We start from the raw sequence: 18,559 nt of genomic DNA on the forward strand, positions 1-18,559 counted from the left end.
AAATGAAGAAAAAACGAAGTCTTAAATCTGTGTTAATTGATATAGTCCATTTATTTCAGCAATGAGATGACGTCAGCGGTACAGCTAGGGATTCATGGTTTGGCTTGATTTTCAAGCTTATTTGCGTGAGCTTGATTTGATTTCAAGTCAAGCTCAAGTCGAGTAGTAGTTTCTCAATCTCAAGTCAAGTATTTATTTATCAAGAACTTGAATCTAATAATCTACTTGATTTTAAGCTGTTTTATTGTGTAGTTTCACATCAATAAAATAATAATGAAATGAGAAGGAACCTTGCAAAAAACAGCTTTAGTTAATCAACTTTTTGTATCAAAGAATCCAAAATATTTTGAAATAGAAACAAAACTTAAATCATTAGAAATCATAACAAAATAAAAAATAATAAAAAAAAGTTTCCCAATATTGAGAAACCTCCAGGCTCTGTTCGATTTGATAATTTTCCATGCAGGATCTAAAACACATGAGGCATCGTATAGATTTGTCGCCTAACATATTGCGGGTTTTTGTAACTTGAGGAGCAGCTCTGGAAAATTGTCTTGATGAAAAATCCTTTTTTCTTCTCTCGGGAAGGTTTTGAACGAAACAAGACACATTAAACAGAAGAAAAATTCAGGATTTCACCGAATCTTATGTGAAACAAGAGAAATAAACAATATTCAAAATACTGGAATGCTGATAAGTGATTTAATACTTGGTATTTCCACCCCTTGCGTTGATTACAGTTCGGCAACGACGGTTCATACTCAAAATGAGTGATCTTAAAATGTTCTGATCTAATCCTTCCCAGATTTCTCTGAGTTGGATTCCTAAGTCATTAAGAGTAGCTGGATGATTTTCTGAACTTCTCAGCCTTCTATTGAGGTTGTCCCAAACCTGCTCAATCGGATTGAGATCTGGACTTCTTGCTGGCCATTCCATTCGAGAGACTTCAACCTCTTCAAGGTACTCCTGAACGATGCGCGCACGATGGGGTCTGGCATTATCGTCCATAAAAATGAAATTTTCACCAATGTATGGGGCAAATGGCACTACATGATCTTCAAGAATGTTCCTTATTTACCTATCAGCATTCATAGCTCCATTATCAATGACCACTAGGTCTGTGCGAGCAGTCAAAGATATTCCACCCCATACCATAAGCGATCCTCCCACGAAACCAGTAGTATTCAGGAAATTGCACTGAGCATATCTTTCATGTGGACGTGAAGGGAACGTCGATCACAATGGTAGAGGCAGAATCTAGACTCATCTGTGAAAAGAACTCTTTCCCACTCAGCCTCTTCCCAATGGATATGCTCTCTCGCAAAATCCAAACGCGCCCTTCGATGGGCTGGGGTAAAAGCTGGGCCTCTTGCCGTGGTCTACTCCTTCACTTGTAGAATAAATTTGTAATTTCCATAATGTGCGTTAATTTTTTTGCGCAGTGTATATGCCGTGCGACGCGTGCATATCAAGCTCAAGTAATATCAAGTAGCTTGATATCAAGTCAAGCAATAAATATCTTAAATCAAGTCAAGTCAAGCTCAACTATGTAATTTTTCACGAGCTTCATTTTCAAGTCAAGTAGTTGGTTAAAAGCGTTCAAATAATGAAAACGAACGGTACATAATCTCAATAATTCATCCTCTTCCTGAAATATACAAAATTACTTCTTTCGTATACAGATAACTCAGGGGGTATCACAACAAAACTTTTCCATTTTATAAATTCGTATACCGTTGAAGGAAAAGCAACTACCTTGCAATCTTTGGTTGTGACAGGAGCTGAAACGCCGCTAAATCGACAAACGTCATATTTTCCTTTCTCCTCACTTCCCCCTCTTATTTATACTTTATCTGCATTCACAGTAGAACGCTCGAGTGAGTCTTCTATTCAATGAGACTCGGAGAAGATAGAAACATCCATAAATTTCATTAATACTCCCTAAAACCAAAAGAGTTTCCAGATGCCGTCATCGTTCAGCCCGCTGTTTACACTTCCGCGACTACAGCATTGAGATATTGATCCTTCCGACGTTCTTCTATACTGCTGTTTTCTTGCTTACACACACGCCCAATATTTTTTGTGTGGATGGTGGATTCTCCGGATATTTTTCCAGCACGCGGAAATAACAATATGAGGAATAAGCTGTTTCCGAATACAAAAGGAATGTTTGATATTTGGGTCTTGCCCGAAATTGAGTTCAAATAACATAAAACGATAACTGTTTTTTCTCCAAACCGATCGCTCTATTATTTCGTCAAAATATTAGGTGTACAACTTTGTTTCCGCCGTTTTTTTTTTCCAAAAGTTTAGGTTCATTGTAGAAAACTGGTTATAAAGGGTGTTTTTTTTCGAGGTATATAACTTTAAATTGGCATTACTGTTCAAGATGGCGACCGATTTAACAGCTGTCAAGTGATTTATTTTCAGTTTGGTTTGGCAATTCATTAAATTTAGCCAAACGATCATCAAGTAAGGCGTAGATTCGTCGAATGGGCCCAAAATGAGATTGCCGTTGTTCCCGATTTTCATAAGCGAATTTTGTTAAGCGATGAAGCGCACTTCTGGTTGAATGGCTACGTCAACAAACAAAACTGTCACATTTGGAGTGAAGCTAATCCCCAAGTGTATGTCGAAACACCGTTACATCCAGAAAAACTGACTGTTTGGTGCGCTTTATGGGCTGGTGGAATCATTGGTCCGTACTTCTTCAAAAACGATGATTGCCAGAACGTTAAAGTCAATGGTGATCGGTATAGAGCCATGATTACTAACTTTTTCATTCATGAATTGAACAACCATGATGTCCAGGAGCTGTGGTTCCAACAAGACGGCGCAACATGTCACACAGCTCGTGCCACAATCGATTTATTGAAAGACACGTTTGGTGACCGCCTAATTTCACGTTTTGGACCTGTGAATTGGCCTCCAAGATCTTGTGATTTAACACCTCTAGACTACTTTCTGTGGGGCTATGTGAAGTCATTGGTCTATGCGGATAAGCCACAAACCCTTGACCATTTGGAAGACAACATTCGCCACTCACATTGATCCAGCCAATTCTTGTTGCGTTTGACACCAGTCTTGATCAAGTAATGCCTGCAATTCTGCATCTTCGAAAACCTCCTTTCTCGCTGGTTTTCGACGTCAAAATCAGCGTTTTTGAACCGTTGAAACCACTCTCGGCACGTTTTTTCTCTAATAGCTGCCTCACCATAGTTATTTGAGAGCATTCGATGTTCATTTCAATATTCGAAAAAGCCAACTGCGATATTAATGAAGAAATAATGGCCAACGAAAGTGCGATTAAACAGGAATATGGCTTGATTAAATTCTGATCTTTGGGTGGTACAAATTCACGTGGCCTCGAATTTTGTCATTCGATCGCCGTAAATGGGAATCCCAGCGGCACAAAAGATGTCGACTACCCCAGTAGGTGTGCCAGAATCGATTCAAAACGAATAAATCGAATTTATACGAATCTACTCTCCCACCTGAAGCTCAAGGTTATATTATGCGACACCAATTTGGAATTTTATTTCCCGCTCATGAATAAGATCCACTAGAAAGTTTTCAAAAGGAAACTTCTCCTGATAATTTTCATTCGGAATCCAGACTATTCATTCCTTCACAATAAATGTATTGTGCGCAATTTCTGATTATCGTATGAATTTTCCGAATCGACTAAATGATTTAAATTAAATTTAATTTCCATCTCGATCGAACATGCAGTTTTGAAATAAGCAGTAACAATAAATTTCCATCGATCTCTGGGATTTTTTAAATTGCAATAAAACAACGATGGATTATTCGATTGACATGAATTTTATTTATCCGCAAGATAATCTTGCGGCATTACATTTTAAATATGATTTCTGGCATATGACCGCCACGGCTGGCTCGGATGTAGTCCAATCTAGACGTCCAATTTTCGATCACTTTTTCCAACATTTGTGGCCGTATATCGGCAATAACACGGCGAATGTTGTCTCTCAAATGGTCAAGGGTTTGTGGCTTATCCGCATAGACCAATGACTTTACATAGCCTCACAGAAAGTAGTCTAGCGGTGTTAAATCACAAGATCTTGGAGGCCAATTCACAGGTCCAAAACGTGAAATTAGGCGGTCACCAAACGTGTCTTTCAATAAATCGATTGTGGCACGAGCTGTGTGACATGGTGCGCCGTCTTGTTGGAACCACAGCTCCTGGACATCATGGTTGTTCAATTCAGGAATGAAAAAGTTAGTAATCATGGCTCTATACCGATCACCATTGACTGTAACGTTCTGGCCATCATTGTTTTTGAATAAGTACGGGACCAATGATTCCACCAGCCCATAAAGCGCACCAAACAGTCAGTTTTTCTGGATGTAACGGTGTTTCGACATACACTTGAGGATTAGCTTCACTCCAAATGCGGCAGATTTGTTTGTTGACGTAGCCATTCAACCAGAAGTGCGCTTCATCGCTAAACAAAATAAAATGGACGTAGTGCGCGATACGTATTTCGCACAGAACCATTATTTTCGAAATAAAATTGCACTATTTGCAAGCGTTGTTTAGGCGTGAGTCCATTCATAATAAATTGCCAAACCAAACTGAGACTAAATCATTTGACAGCTGTTAAATCGGTCGCCATCTTGAACAGTAATGCCAACTTAAAGTTATATACCTCGAAAAAAACACCCGTTATTTTTGATGATATTGTTTATTTAACTAATAAAGTATGTTAGGCGTTACTTTATGAGTACACACAGAACTATTGTTTTTTTGTCTACCCTGTACCAATTGGAATCAACATGCGAGACATTTTTGGAATCAGCTCAGCTAGAGTAATCGAAAAATTAAGACAAGATGGGGGTCAATTTTTTTAAATGGAACAACCTCATTTGGTCTCAAGTGCTGATTGAAATGTTCCTGCAAAATTAATATTTGCTGATTATTATAATTTGCAATTATTTAGTTCTGTTACTACCATTTATAACAAATCAACATCATTTTATCTAGTCGTTTGTTCTGAAACAAACCCTGCACAACTCTGTCGAAAATTGACAGGTTTCTTCGTACCTCTTGGATTGCTTGTTCTGGAAACTTCCATATCAAGTAATTTAGATATCTGAGCGTTGTCAACGAACAGCACAACTACTCCACATTTCACAAACATAACTTTGGCGAGCGACTAATTCAGCCATGTCAACGTTTCCAGATAACAAATTCATGACAATCGCTCGTTCTATAGTTATATCCTCGACATCTTCCTTCCCAACATGACCTGAATTGATGACGTTTCTCTTATCTTACGTCATATGGTTCATGTATATTTACACAAATGTCATATTATGTCGAAAGGGACACTTGATTGGCAATTACAATTTCTCAAACAATCGGGATTTGATGATAATTTTTGAAACCCTTCTGTGGAAGTAGGTAGTAACATTTAATCTATGATCTTCCATATTTGAGTTTTACTATTTCATCTCTGAATACCCTGAATGGTGAAAGGAAGGTAGAGAGTTTTCCAAGAAGACGGGTAATCAGAGATCGTCAATGGACTAGTTTTCATTTTTTTGTAAAGGATTAATTCTAAAAATTTAAGTAAAATGAAACAAAAATGTGGAAGAATCATTGAAACATCTCTAGAAATGAAAAAGTTATGGGACTTTGAAGTTGCGCTTGGAAGAATAATTTCATAGTCTAGTGTGTGACGTCACGCCACTTACACGAGGCGACTGGTAGTCGCAGAGTGCTTTGGTGTACAATCACTTGTGCCGTTCGTGTCGTGTTTTGTTCGTTACACGATGGCTGAAATGAAAAAAAATCCTACAAATATTGTATTGTGCCTATGTGTGCAAGCACGACAATTAAAAACCCCAATAAATTGTTTATTCATGTACCAAATGACATAAATCAAAGGAAGAAGTGGTGCAAATTAATGAGGCGTGACTTAATTGGACCCAAAACTACTTCATATGTGTGTGAAGATCATTTTGATGTAAGTGCCTATCAGTACTAGCTGTCTATTTCTGATAATAAAAATACTAAGGTGTTAGTTGGTTTGAAATAAGTTATTGAGTAAAAATAACTTTGTCCTTTCACGAAGCCTTCTTCCATTATGGTGGCATAAAAACAAAACTCGAGTTAAAACTACACTGTACAACTACAAACGGCGCGAGAGCCTTGGCGTGGTTAAGTATTTAAACGTTATTTATGGTGTAGCGATCACAGGCAAGTGGCGTGACGTCACAGACGAGTCGGAGACCAAAGACGTTCCGCGCTAAAATATGTAAATTCAAATAATCTATTTCTCAGTCATTTATTGATGAATCTTCAAAATTTGTTCACTGATTTATCAGTTTTGCTCTATATTTTAATTCTATCGTGTCAAATATAGTATTATCAACATCACTAAACTAGTCCATTATGGCACCGCTCACCGATTCTTCGTAGAGCTCCCGGTTTTGAGGAAATTTGAACTCGAAATTTGGGAAAAAATTTAATTTGCCTTTAAAAATCGTTATATCTCCTGAAGTATTCGTCACAGACCCCTCAAATAAAAATTCATCTATTTTTTGTTCGAAAATTCCGGTTTTTCACATATAATTTCTGAAATAATGTACTAATCGCCGAATTGCAAGCATTTTCGTGATCTGCATAGTCGAATCAATCAATGAAATGATACAATATTTCCATGAAGGTACTTTTTTTTTCAGGTTTTTTTTTTGAAGAAAAATTTTTCAGGTGAGATTCAAATTCGGAATATCAGAGATCGTCAATTCAGGCACCGCATTCTCTTCAAAATTCAGTGATTTTTTTTTTGACAATAAACTCTTCATTTCTTATCAAAATGAATTGTCTTAGTGAACAACACTTTACTTCACGTAGTGTCCACAGATATTCAGACTTTGGTTACATCGGAAGCCGAGAGGTTGCAGGTTCGAAACCCAGTCACTTTTTCAAACCATCTCATTTCCCGCTTTTCCAATTATTTGGATTTATATATATTCTATAGCACCATTCTGTGTTTCAGTCGTGAATCGCGGAATGAAAAATTCTACCTTTTGGGCAAAACGCGAAACGTATATGTGGCTTAATTGAAAATGATCCTTGATGCAGACCGGAATAGGGCTTGGCTTTTGGAAATGAGCCGGAATAGGTCGTGAGTATCAATCCGCATACTTTCAAAAACATACTGTTCGTGCCTATTGGGTAGTTTTTCAAATGGATGTGTTTTAATTAAACCGTATTGTCCTGCATTCCGGCCATCACGTGCACACAACGAAAAAGAAATTCATTCGTATCAATTGCGTACAATGGATTGCACCCGATCGGTTTTTGAAGTATCAAACTGGCATTTCAATGGGGTCGTGATGTTATGCTACGATATTTCTTTTTTCGGCGCCCGTTCGCCGTACAGATCGCTCTTTAATTTTGGCACAATGTTTTTTTATTTTCGAATGAGAAATCAGCCTTCCTGTCTCTCCTAATGAAGACAACCATGGGATATTCGTTCCTCTTTTGGGCTTGACATTCTAACCAACAAATTGACTTGAAAATCATGCTTAAAAAGAATATCGTTACAAAATTGGGCTTCTTGTCAATTATGAATAGTATTTTCTCTAATTCTGTGGTTATTCCGTTCATTCTTCCACATCTTGTAGAACAAAATCGTGCGAGAATATATCAGAAACGCACTGTTTTCATGGTTATATTTTATTATTATATGTTGGTACTCCGAACTTTCCGCCACGGCTTTATCTGTCAATTCATCAATTTGCCTTAAAGAAATCAGTTCTGCCAACCAACATTTTTCAATGCAAAAATCACTAAATTATATTTATCGAAATATCTCATTAATTTCAATGAAAATGCAATGAATTAGAGAAAATAATGTATAATACTCGTACAGAAGACTCATTCTACCACTCGTTCATTCTAAAACTCGCCACTTCGTGGCTCGTTTTTGAATTTTGAACTCGTGGAAGAATATCAATGCCTTCTGCACTTGTATTATAAATAACTATTCTGAAACATATTCTCCCCAGGTAATGAAATTGTATTTTTATATGCTGACTTTTTCAATCATGCATTCCTTATTCGTTTGAAGACATGTTTTTCTTACTTTTCGAATTACTGTGTGTAGCTTGACGTTTTAACCAACTACTTGACTTGAAAATCCAGCTCGTAAAAAATTACATACTTGAGCTTGACTTGACTCGATTTTAGATATTTATTGCTTGACTTGATATCAAGCTACATGATATTATTTGAGCTTGATATGCATGCGTCGCTCGGCATATATTTCTGCAATCTCGTGCAAGCTTAGACCAAATAAGAGGATTCCTCGAGCGACAAGAGACTGAAGCATTCGCCAGTGTGACTTTATTTGTAGTTTTCTCACATTTCTATGAAATCTATTGGTAGATTTTCGCAGTTTCAGAATTATCTTTCTAAACTTGGCCAAAATGGCCAAGGATTTTAAGTAAACGCCAGCATCTCCAGCCTGTTGAAAGACAATTTTCCAGAGCTGCTCTTACAGTTACAAAAGAAAACCCGCAATAGGTTAGGCGACAAATCTATAAGATGCCTCATGTGTCTTAGATCCTGGATGGAAAATTATCAAATCAAATAAAACCTGGAGGTTTCCCGATTTTAAGAAATTTCATTCCCTTAATTGCAACGACCATGACCAGTCCTAAGTCTAGTCAGAATGCACCAAATATCCCTAGGAAGATTGAAACCTGGAACGTTCTCTGAAGGATCAACGATTAGGCATTTTTTGAAGATATTACAAGAATTCCATTCCGAATGGCAAATATCCTTGTAACCTTCATAATATTGAAGAAAAGTATTAATCCACAAAGGATTGTGTGACTTCAATCTGGTTCTTCTAGTATCTAGCAGGTAAGATGCATGACCCATTGGAATAAATAACAGGCCAATTGAAAAGTCCCCAGTCTACCATAGTAAAACACATTTTTTTTTAGCCATATTCCATTTCATTATGAACAAAGTTGCCTTCGAAGGCGATACAGCGATCTTCCAACTTTTCGATAGCATTTTTGTAGTATTATTTGTCTTTCGCTTCAAAATAGGCCTCAGTTTCGGCGATTACTTCTTCGATGGCGCTAAACGAGCATTCTTTCGAGGTCCGAGAACAGAAAAAAGTCGCTGGGGGCCAGATCTGGCAAACACGGTGGATGCAGATGCAATTCGAAGCCCAATTCATGCGATTTCACCATTGTTTTCATTGATTTGTGGCAAGGCGTATAGTCTTGATGAAACAGCACCTTTTCTTTCTTCAAATGGGGCCTTTTTAAACGATTTCATTCTTCAAACAATCCAATAAGGCTATATAATACGAAAACATCCGAATCCCGAATAAGAGAAACAAAACAAGGGTATCTCCTCTCAGAACATCATAACGGAAAAAGATGAGCAGGAAATTAAATTTATAATCTAGGAGGAGAACGGAACGTTCTTCCTCTGCGTTCAGCGTAAATATTCAGCGGGTAGGAAGAATTATGTTTTGTCTAATCAGGGAGCCCCGCTCTATTTAACATCGAATTGAATAAGGTCCGGAGTATTTACCGAGAAACCAAACTGGAGGGGGGGGGGAGAAAGGATCCGGGATTCTTCGCTGTCTATAAATATAAATGACACGCCCGCACGCCTACCCTTGTCCCCTTGGATGCCGCGGCATCATTTGCAAAACAAATTGAAGAGTTAACATCGTGCAGCACTTTACAGATTAAGACTGGTCACGGAGAAGCTCATCTGAGCTTTCCGAAGCACGTTCTTTGTTCGACCGAGGAATGATTTGCAATGAGGTTGCTGCTCGGTTTTCGATCATTTGATCTGGATTCTGGAAATACAGGGTTGTCCGCATTGGCTAACATTTCGCTCAATAAGTAATTGGCGCCTAAACAGTAAATACATAATTTTCTCTTCTATGTTGTCAACGTAGTCATCTTGAAGGATGATACATGTACTCCAATGATCTTCTAACTTTTTGAGACCTTGATTTGTCTTTCCTTTCGAAATGGGCTTCAACCTCGGCAATCACTTCTTCATTAGAGCCAAATATCTTTTCCTGAAATATTATTTTGAGGTCTTTTGTGGTTGCGAATTCGCTTCTCAAGCGGGTTGGCAACTGCCTCAAAAATATTAAACGCCAATAGAGATATTTAATGATGTCTTGCACTGCATCCTGATGGTCTATTATGCTTCCCAACAGAGCTGTTCCCACCACAGCACTATCGATAAATCGATTTCCAGTTAAAGAGCTCCAATGAATTCCAGTATCTTGGATGGCGTTTACATCCTAACACCTTAAAAAATCTCGTACGATGTATATTTCTGTGTTGGCTTTTTTTGACCAAGTGAGCAGGAGTTTCTTTCTCCTCACCACCGAATCTGCATTCGTCAATATTTGATAACCTCTTTTTCCGTAGGTACTTCTCCAGACGGCAGGCAGAGAGTTCAGCATGCTCGTACTGAGCTTTAAATACTTCTTTCCAAGGAAATTTCGTGGATGATCTATTCATGGAAGTCTTTGGCATACATTTTTACCCTTCTCTCAAAACTCTATGTTATGGGTGGATTATTCTACACCATTATTATTATTTGAACTGGGGTCGTTTTGGTTCGGTAAGCCTTCCGGGAACTGCGACCATGCAGAGCTTTTATTCTCTACCCTATTCATTCATAGAAACAGAAGGAGGTCGTCAATGACGTAAATAAAACTGACAACCCTCTTAGGGGCCTTGGCCGTTACCTCTCTGGTATCCAGGACCGGCTTACCCATGTGAATGGTTCTCAGGCCAGCCAGCTCCGGACAATTGCATACCATGTGTTCGGCTGTTTCTGCTTCCGATCCACAGAGTCTGCAAATCTCGTCTGCTGACTTTCCCATACGGTACAAATGATGTTTGTACGACAGTGCCGAAGCTCGGCTCGTGGCAGCTTTAAGAGTTTTTAGGCGTAGGTAGGTGAAATCGTTACGAATTTCTTTTCCTGAACAAGTCTAGGATTGTTAGTCCAGTGGATTATCCTGTCGTTCAACTCCCATAGCTGGACCGCAGCTTTATATTGGTCTCTTCCTAGCCCACAGAAAGGCTCAGGTCCAGCAGGTGTTAACCTTTATGCACTTTTTGCAAATTCATCAGCTTTTTAATTTCCTTCAACCCCACAGTGCCCTGGTACCTGGTAGTAGCGTTGGTCTTCCCTTTTTGGCAAATGTATTAGCCTCATCGTTGTCTTTGATTCCCGAGTGACTAGAAAACCAGTCTAAAAAGACCTATGTTTTCATTAAATAATTTTCCAGCTTGGCTATCAGAATGGATTGCTATTTCACATTTCTGTTAGTTTCCCTTGAGTGAGGTTCGTTTCCACGCGTCTTTCGATTACAAGTAAAGAGCATAAGTAACAAGTATTGATCCGTACTTGGTATCTCTTTCAAATTTGTCTACAATACGACTAACAGTTAGTCGATTAACTGAATAATTTTGTCCATGATTTTTTTTTAAATTTATCTAAGTATTCACGTGCCAGTTTTTGCATGAACGTGTATAAAAATGGGTTTGCTCAACGAGTATTATAATTTTTTTTCGAAACTGATCAAATTAGATTAGCAGATCATTTCACACATTTCTCTAATCAGATTGGATAACAGATATTGCTCGCTTTTGTCGCCTATCGCATCTACATAATTTCATATAACCCTCTAACTGAATACGAGAGTCTCATGTTCAGCAGCTGGTCTTTGTTTAACTGGTAGCGAATCCCAAAACATTTTATAAATGGTTTTATTCAGTTTGATGCATCCGAGTAATTCTGTTACGTGTAGTTTCGCTGGCAAAGTTAAATGTACCCTGCATAAATCCAATAAAAAGTTTCTTGTAGTCAGCAACGTCGAAGTGTATCGGCATCGAATTCGAACGTTATTAGCGACGTTACTTCCCTATCCCCTGAAGACCCATAGATGCTTCAGACCGGATATGTGCAAGAGAGATCGAATTCAGACGTTTCTCGTTGAAATTCCTGTATCAGCAAGGAAATTCTATCATTATTTCACGTTGACCTAATTCTCTTACATCTCACATAACATTCCACTCAATAGGTTACGGGCCCAACTAGTAAATACAGTTTTTCTTAAAAATTCGACTTAATTCGACAACATAGTCACCTTCAAGGGTGATACATGTTCAGGGTGACCAAATTTGATGCTCACTGAAAGAATTTTAGTGAAAAGAGAAAAACTCAATAGATATCTTGATTCGTTCTCGAGTTACAGGGCGTTTCTGAGAAATAACTAATTCAATTATTTCGCTCTATCATCTTTTCTGTTAGAGATATTCTAAATATATCGTGTGTTTTTTTTTTCGAGGTATATAACTTTAAGATGGCATTACTGTTCAAGATGGCGACCGATTTAACAGTTGACAAGTGATATATTCTCAGTTTGGTTTGGCAATTCATCATGAATAGATTCAAGCTCGAACAACGCTTGCAAATAGTGCAATTTTATCTCGAAAATAATGGTTCTGTGCGGAATACGTATCGCGCACTACGTCCATTTTATTTTGTTTAGCGATGAAGCGCACTTCTAGGTGAATGGCTACGTCAACAAACAAAACTGCCGCATTTGGGGTGAAGCTTATCCTCAAGTGTATGTCGAAACACCGTTACATCCAGAAAAACTGACTGTTTGGTGCGCTTTATGGGCTGGTGGAATCATTGGTCCGTACTTTTTCAAAAACGATGATGGCCAGAACGTAACAATCAATGGTGATCGGTATAGAACCATGATTACTAACTTTTTCATTCCTGAATTGAACAACCATGATGTCCAGGAGCTGTGGTTTCAACAAGACGGCGCAACATGTCACACAGCTCGTGCCACAATCGATTTATTGAAAGACACTTTTGGTGACCGCCTAATTTCACGTTTTGGACCTGTGAATTGGCCTCCAAGATCTTGTGATTTAACACCGCTAGACTTCTTTCTGTGGGGCTATGTAAAGTCATTGGTCTATGCGGATAAGCTACAAACCCTTGACCAGTTGGAATACAACATTCTCCGTGTTATTGCCGATTTACGGCTACCAATGTTGGAAAAAGTCATCGAAAATTGGACGTCTATATTGGACTACATCCGAGCCAGCCGTGGCGGTCATATGCCAGAAATCATATTTAAAATGTAATGCCACAAGATTATCTTGCGGATAAATGAAATTTATGTCAATCGAATAATCCATCGTTGCTTTATTGCAATTTAAAGTTCTATAGCTCTAAAAAACACCCTTCGCAATAACGTTTTTCTCAGTAAAAAAAATCTTCTAGCGAATGGATATCCTAAAATTATTATCGCAGACAATGTTTATAGCAATGAACCTCAAGAAGATTTGCTTCATTTTGCTAATGAGAAATATAGCTGTTACGGTTCAAACCGTAATAATAATGTATATAAGGAACACCTTCAAAAGGTTTTTAATAAACTCATTCAAATATCCAGGAGGTAACGCTGGCTCTTCTCGCTTTGAGCGAAGAGACAAAGGGAAATATTTCCACAGGATTACGAAACTTATTTGTGGAGGTTCAAAGAACGAATTACTTGTATTTTCGAGAAAATTGTATGACTCAAATATGGCATCTGGGAGGCAGCCTGAGGCTGAATTAAGATTGGGAATAAGATTCAAACTTATATGAATTTTTTCACTTAACCATCAGGATACGAGGGAGGAAATTTGCTCCTTTTGTGATATTTGTTTTCCTCGAGGTAAGGTTTAACGAAATGAGAAAACATCAACGTGCATTGACGTTTAATTTGGTGGAATACTTTCTTCAGATACAGATAGAAGTTTATGTTGAAATTTTTGAATAGCACATTTATTCATTATACAGAACCAATTTTACAGAAGTATATAAAGGCTTGTTGGATTCATAGGTTTAGCAGAGGATTCACTAATACACAGATAATGTCTTAATCGTTTATTCTCTCTAGAATATCTGTCTCCTAGCAAGCTCGATATCGAATAGACTTATCATATAGGTTAGACCTAAGATGTCTAAAACTAAGATCATTGAAGATCGATTCTTGTTCTTTCGCTCGATAGCCCTCGATGGCCTCGTCACGCGCAGCCTCGCAGCGTCGCCGTGACGATATGAAGTAATACTACGAGTGTAGGGTAGGATGTAATGTTGGTTGTCTCTCTCGTAATTTGTTCGGATGAAGTAATATTCTAACAAAGCTCCGGTATATCTTTTGATATACCGGATGATTTTTTTATGTTGAATCAGTAAAAATTCTCGAAAAGGGAACATCTTACGAAAAAATGTTTTGAATAAAAGGTTGATGATTTTGAGGGGGGAATTCCACTTCTGCCAGAACCTTCTCCATTTAATTACTCCTTGTGGGAAGAAAAGGGGTCAACTTTTGAATTTTGAATGGGAACCTCTATTTTTTTTTTTGCAGATTTGTATACTACGGCAAACAATACAAAAAATCTTTCTCGAATCGCCACAATTGCATGAATTGGACTTCGAATTGCTTCTGCATTCACCGTATTCGCCAGATGTGGCCCCCAGCGACTTTTTCCTGTTCTCAGAACTCAAAAGAATGCTCGCTGGAAAGAAATTCAGCACCAATGAAGAAGTGATCGCCGAAACTGAGGCCTATTTTGAAGCGAAAGACAAATCGTACTACAAAAATGGTATCGAAAAGTTGGAAGATCGCTTTAATCGCTGTATCGCCCTAAAATGTAACTATTTTCAATAATAAAATCAAATTTTGCCAAAAGAATGTGTTTTACTATGGTAAACCGGGGACTTTTCAATTGGGCTGATACTAGTAAATTTTGGCTGATTCAACTCAGAAACCATTTAGTAAACGTAGACAATTTTTATCTCGAAATACAATTCGAAAAACAACAAACTATTATATCAACCAGTAGAAAACCTCTTTCAAAATTACTATTGAATAGAATTAGTAGGATAACTTGCAATTGATTTGATATACCCATTTCGCTCAGAGCTAGAAATTTTTTTGAATAATTAAATACTGTTCAAGCAAGGATTTGAACTCTTAAATATATGAGAATATCAAAGGAAAACCAACCCTCAACTTCCAGCAATCTGAAAGGATTGGATAATAATTCACAAAATAATGCAATGAATTGACTAACGTCTTTGTTTAGTATAAGCGGTGGTTACAATATTAATGTAAATGTTAACAATAAATCTCGAATTGAGTTGGCTATGCTTTTTGTCCAAGATCTCGCTATAGTAAAATCGATAAAAAATATGATAAAAGTGATTTAAATACCGTTATTGTTTGAAGGACATTGAGATCACTTCCTAGTGAGGAGTACATGGATAAAAAAAATCTACCACTTTCCATTTTTAGGTGGTTTTCGAGTAGCTTAATTGTTCGAAAAGTTGATTCCAGCTTCGTGTTCTGTGTGCATAGCAAGTTGCGAAGTTAGAATGTTCAGCAACTGAGCAGCAATTACTACAACGCTTTCAGCCTTCCTCCAGTCGGAGGCATAGAGTAGTTTCTATTGTCACCTCACAGGAACGAGGCATTACAAAGGAGCAACAATGTGACTTGAACCTGACAATCGCATAGGATTTTCTGAAGAGGATCAGGTGATTCGGTGAACCGAGAATTCGAACAGGTGATTATCGAAAGAGAGATTATCCATCATAACTTCATTATTACTATAATATTAAAATAAATTATACAATACAACATATACAGATTCGGCAAACGTTGGATTCGGTGATACATACGAATGCTTCATTTCATATCTGAGTAGTTATTTATAACAATTATAATAGATTTGATGAATTGTATTGATTTTGTCGATTAACACCGCAGTGTAGAGTGTGGAGCCGGAAATATCATGATTTCATTATGTTGATTACGTAGGACAGTTTATGAATTGAATGATTATCTTAAATGTAAAATGGCATGTTCATATAAATAAACAAAAGTTTTGCCTGCTACTTCGAAATTTTGCTCTCCTGATTTTGAAAACTATGAATTCGATCAGGTGGAAATTTGTTATTTTCAGAAATTATCATGTAGTTCCCAAAGGCACAATAATAACTAAACGTAGAAATTTTATAGTGAGAATCTTAAAATCTACATTCGAATTTACTGAAGCAATATTTCCCAATGATAGTTACCATAATAAATTTAAATATTCACTTTTCTTTCTTGTATATTCAAGAGCCATCCCTGAACGGTAACAGGAGCTCTTTACTTCTGTAATTAATATTTTCAGTGTCTATTTCATCTTAGGAAATGAGAGTCAAGAGTTTCGTTGCTTTGAAATCTATTTGCACAAACTTCGAGTTGCAATTCGAGATGAGCTTTCGAACTTCCTTATACACAGGAAATTATACCTTAGAAAGAGTTTCCTATAGAATCCTGTCGAATCGACATGAGAGCTTTCTCTCTAAATAATAATCTCATAACTTCGTACGAAATTATCTGGAATCTTGGAGAAAAATATTTCGAAAAGTGAAGGGTGTTTTCTTTAGAGCTATAGAACTTTAAATTGAAATAAAACAACGATGGATTATTCGATTGACATGAATTTTATTTATCCGCAAGATAATCTTGTGGCATTACATTTTAAATATGATTTCTGGCATATGACCGCCACGGCTGGCTCGGATGTAGTCCAATCTGGACGTCCAATTTTCGATGACTTTTTCCAACTTTTGTCGCCATATATCGGCAATAACACGGCGAATGTTGTCTTCCAAATGGTCAAGGGTTTGTGGCTTATCCGCATAGACCCATGACTTCACATAGTTCCACAGAAAGTAGTCTAGCGGTGTTAAATCACAAGATCTTGGAGGCCAATTCACAGGTTCAAAACGTGAATTTAGGCGGTCATCACACGTGTCTTTCAATAAATCGATTGTGGCACGAGCTGTGTGAGATGTTGCGCCGTCTTTTTGGAACCACAGCTCCTGGACATCATGGTTGTTCAATTCAGGAATGAAAAGGTTAGTAATCATGGCTCTATACCGATCACCATTGACTGTAACGTTCTGGTCATCATCGTTTTTCAAGTAGTACGGACCAATTATTCCACCAGCCCATAGAGCGCACCAAACAGTCAGTTTTTCTGGATGTAACGGTGTTTCGACATACACTTGAGGATAAGCTTCGCCCCAAATGCGGCAGTTTTGTTTGTTGACGTAGCCATTCAACCAGAAGTGCGCTTCATCGATAAACAAAATAACATGGATGTAGTGCGCGATACGTATTCCGCACAGAACCATTAATTTCGAAATAATAATTGCACTATTTGCAAACGTTGTTTAGGCGTGAGTATATCCATGATGAATTGCCAAACCAAACTGAAAATAAATCATTTGACAATCATTAAATCGGTCGCCATCTCGAACAGTAATGCCAACTTAAAGTTGTATACCTCGAAAAAAACACCCGTTATACATCTCTATGAAGTTTTTTATATGAATTTCATAGTTCCGAATTGGCCTTTTCCAGCTTTTTTCCTAACGAATTCCATCATCCAATCAATATACGGGCACAAACTCCTAATTGCGCTATTTTTCAGGTTTGCCACAGACCTTCGTGATCAAGATAGGGATCCATTGGGAACGACGTCAGCCAACAAGAAAAAGGCAAAGTTCCCGACGTCAACCACGCCACATAATAACAACATTGAGCTGTCACGAATTCAAGCGAAACCGCCATTTTCGATCATTCTCATGATTCCTGACAGAGAGTGATAAATCACGGGAAGTTCCTGGTACTCAAAAGCGGAACAGAGCAATGAAAGGCATTGTTTAATTCCGTCTGACACATGAGTCAGATACATCCTGAGGGGTGGCCGTTCTCCCCCATCGTCAACCCCAAGTGGTGAACCAGAAAATTTTAATTATTATCCATTATTTACGATTTCGGTTCTTCGATATTCAGCACTTGGGAGGATATTTATCCGGATGTAGACAAAGCGTGATATATTGAACGATCTGATGAATGCTTGTTGGGTTGGGTTAGCGTGAGTAAACAGATATTGTTTGAGGAGAAATTGGAATGAACGCTCCCGATTCGTTTACGCATATTTACGGAACCCCTAGTCCGATGTTGTCTTCTTAACGAACTCAAACTGCGTCATTCGAGAGCTGAACCTACCCTGAAAATTTCATGTTTTTTTTCCCGAAGTTCGAGGCTTTATTATGACACAGATTATACATTTATCATTCAAAGTGTGGCGGCTTCTCATGAAAGCTCCACATAGCAACAATAAACACATCATTCGGTAGCCTAGACGTTAAGAGCTAGACTCACTCACCGAGATGCGACAAGGTGCCGGGTTCGAGTCCCGGCGGCTCCCGATAATAATAAATTCCCCAAGCGTCTGTGACACGGCACACACGATTATACCAAAGTCACACTGATGAGTCCGGTGTGTGTGCCAGGGACGAAACGCATAAGTAGGTATATGAGAAATCCTACAAAAGTATTGTCCATCGCTGGCCACTACTTTCTCCCATCTTTCGGGCAGCGTACGA

At 38.0% G+C, this 18,559-nt stretch overlaps 1 protein-coding gene across 1 annotated transcript in view; it reads right to left on the reverse strand.

Annotated features, from left to right (window-relative positions):
• The window catches only part of LOC123684186, a 269,382-nt gene that overhangs the window by 64,178 nt on the left and 186,645 nt on the right, over positions 1-18,559 (reverse strand). The window lies entirely within an intron of this gene.

This window comes from Harmonia axyridis, chromosome 7 (genome assembly GCF_914767665.1).
Source record: "Harmonia axyridis chromosome 7, icHarAxyr1.1, whole genome shotgun sequence".
Classification (NCBI taxonomy): domain Eukaryota; kingdom Metazoa; phylum Arthropoda; class Insecta; order Coleoptera; family Coccinellidae; genus Harmonia; species Harmonia axyridis.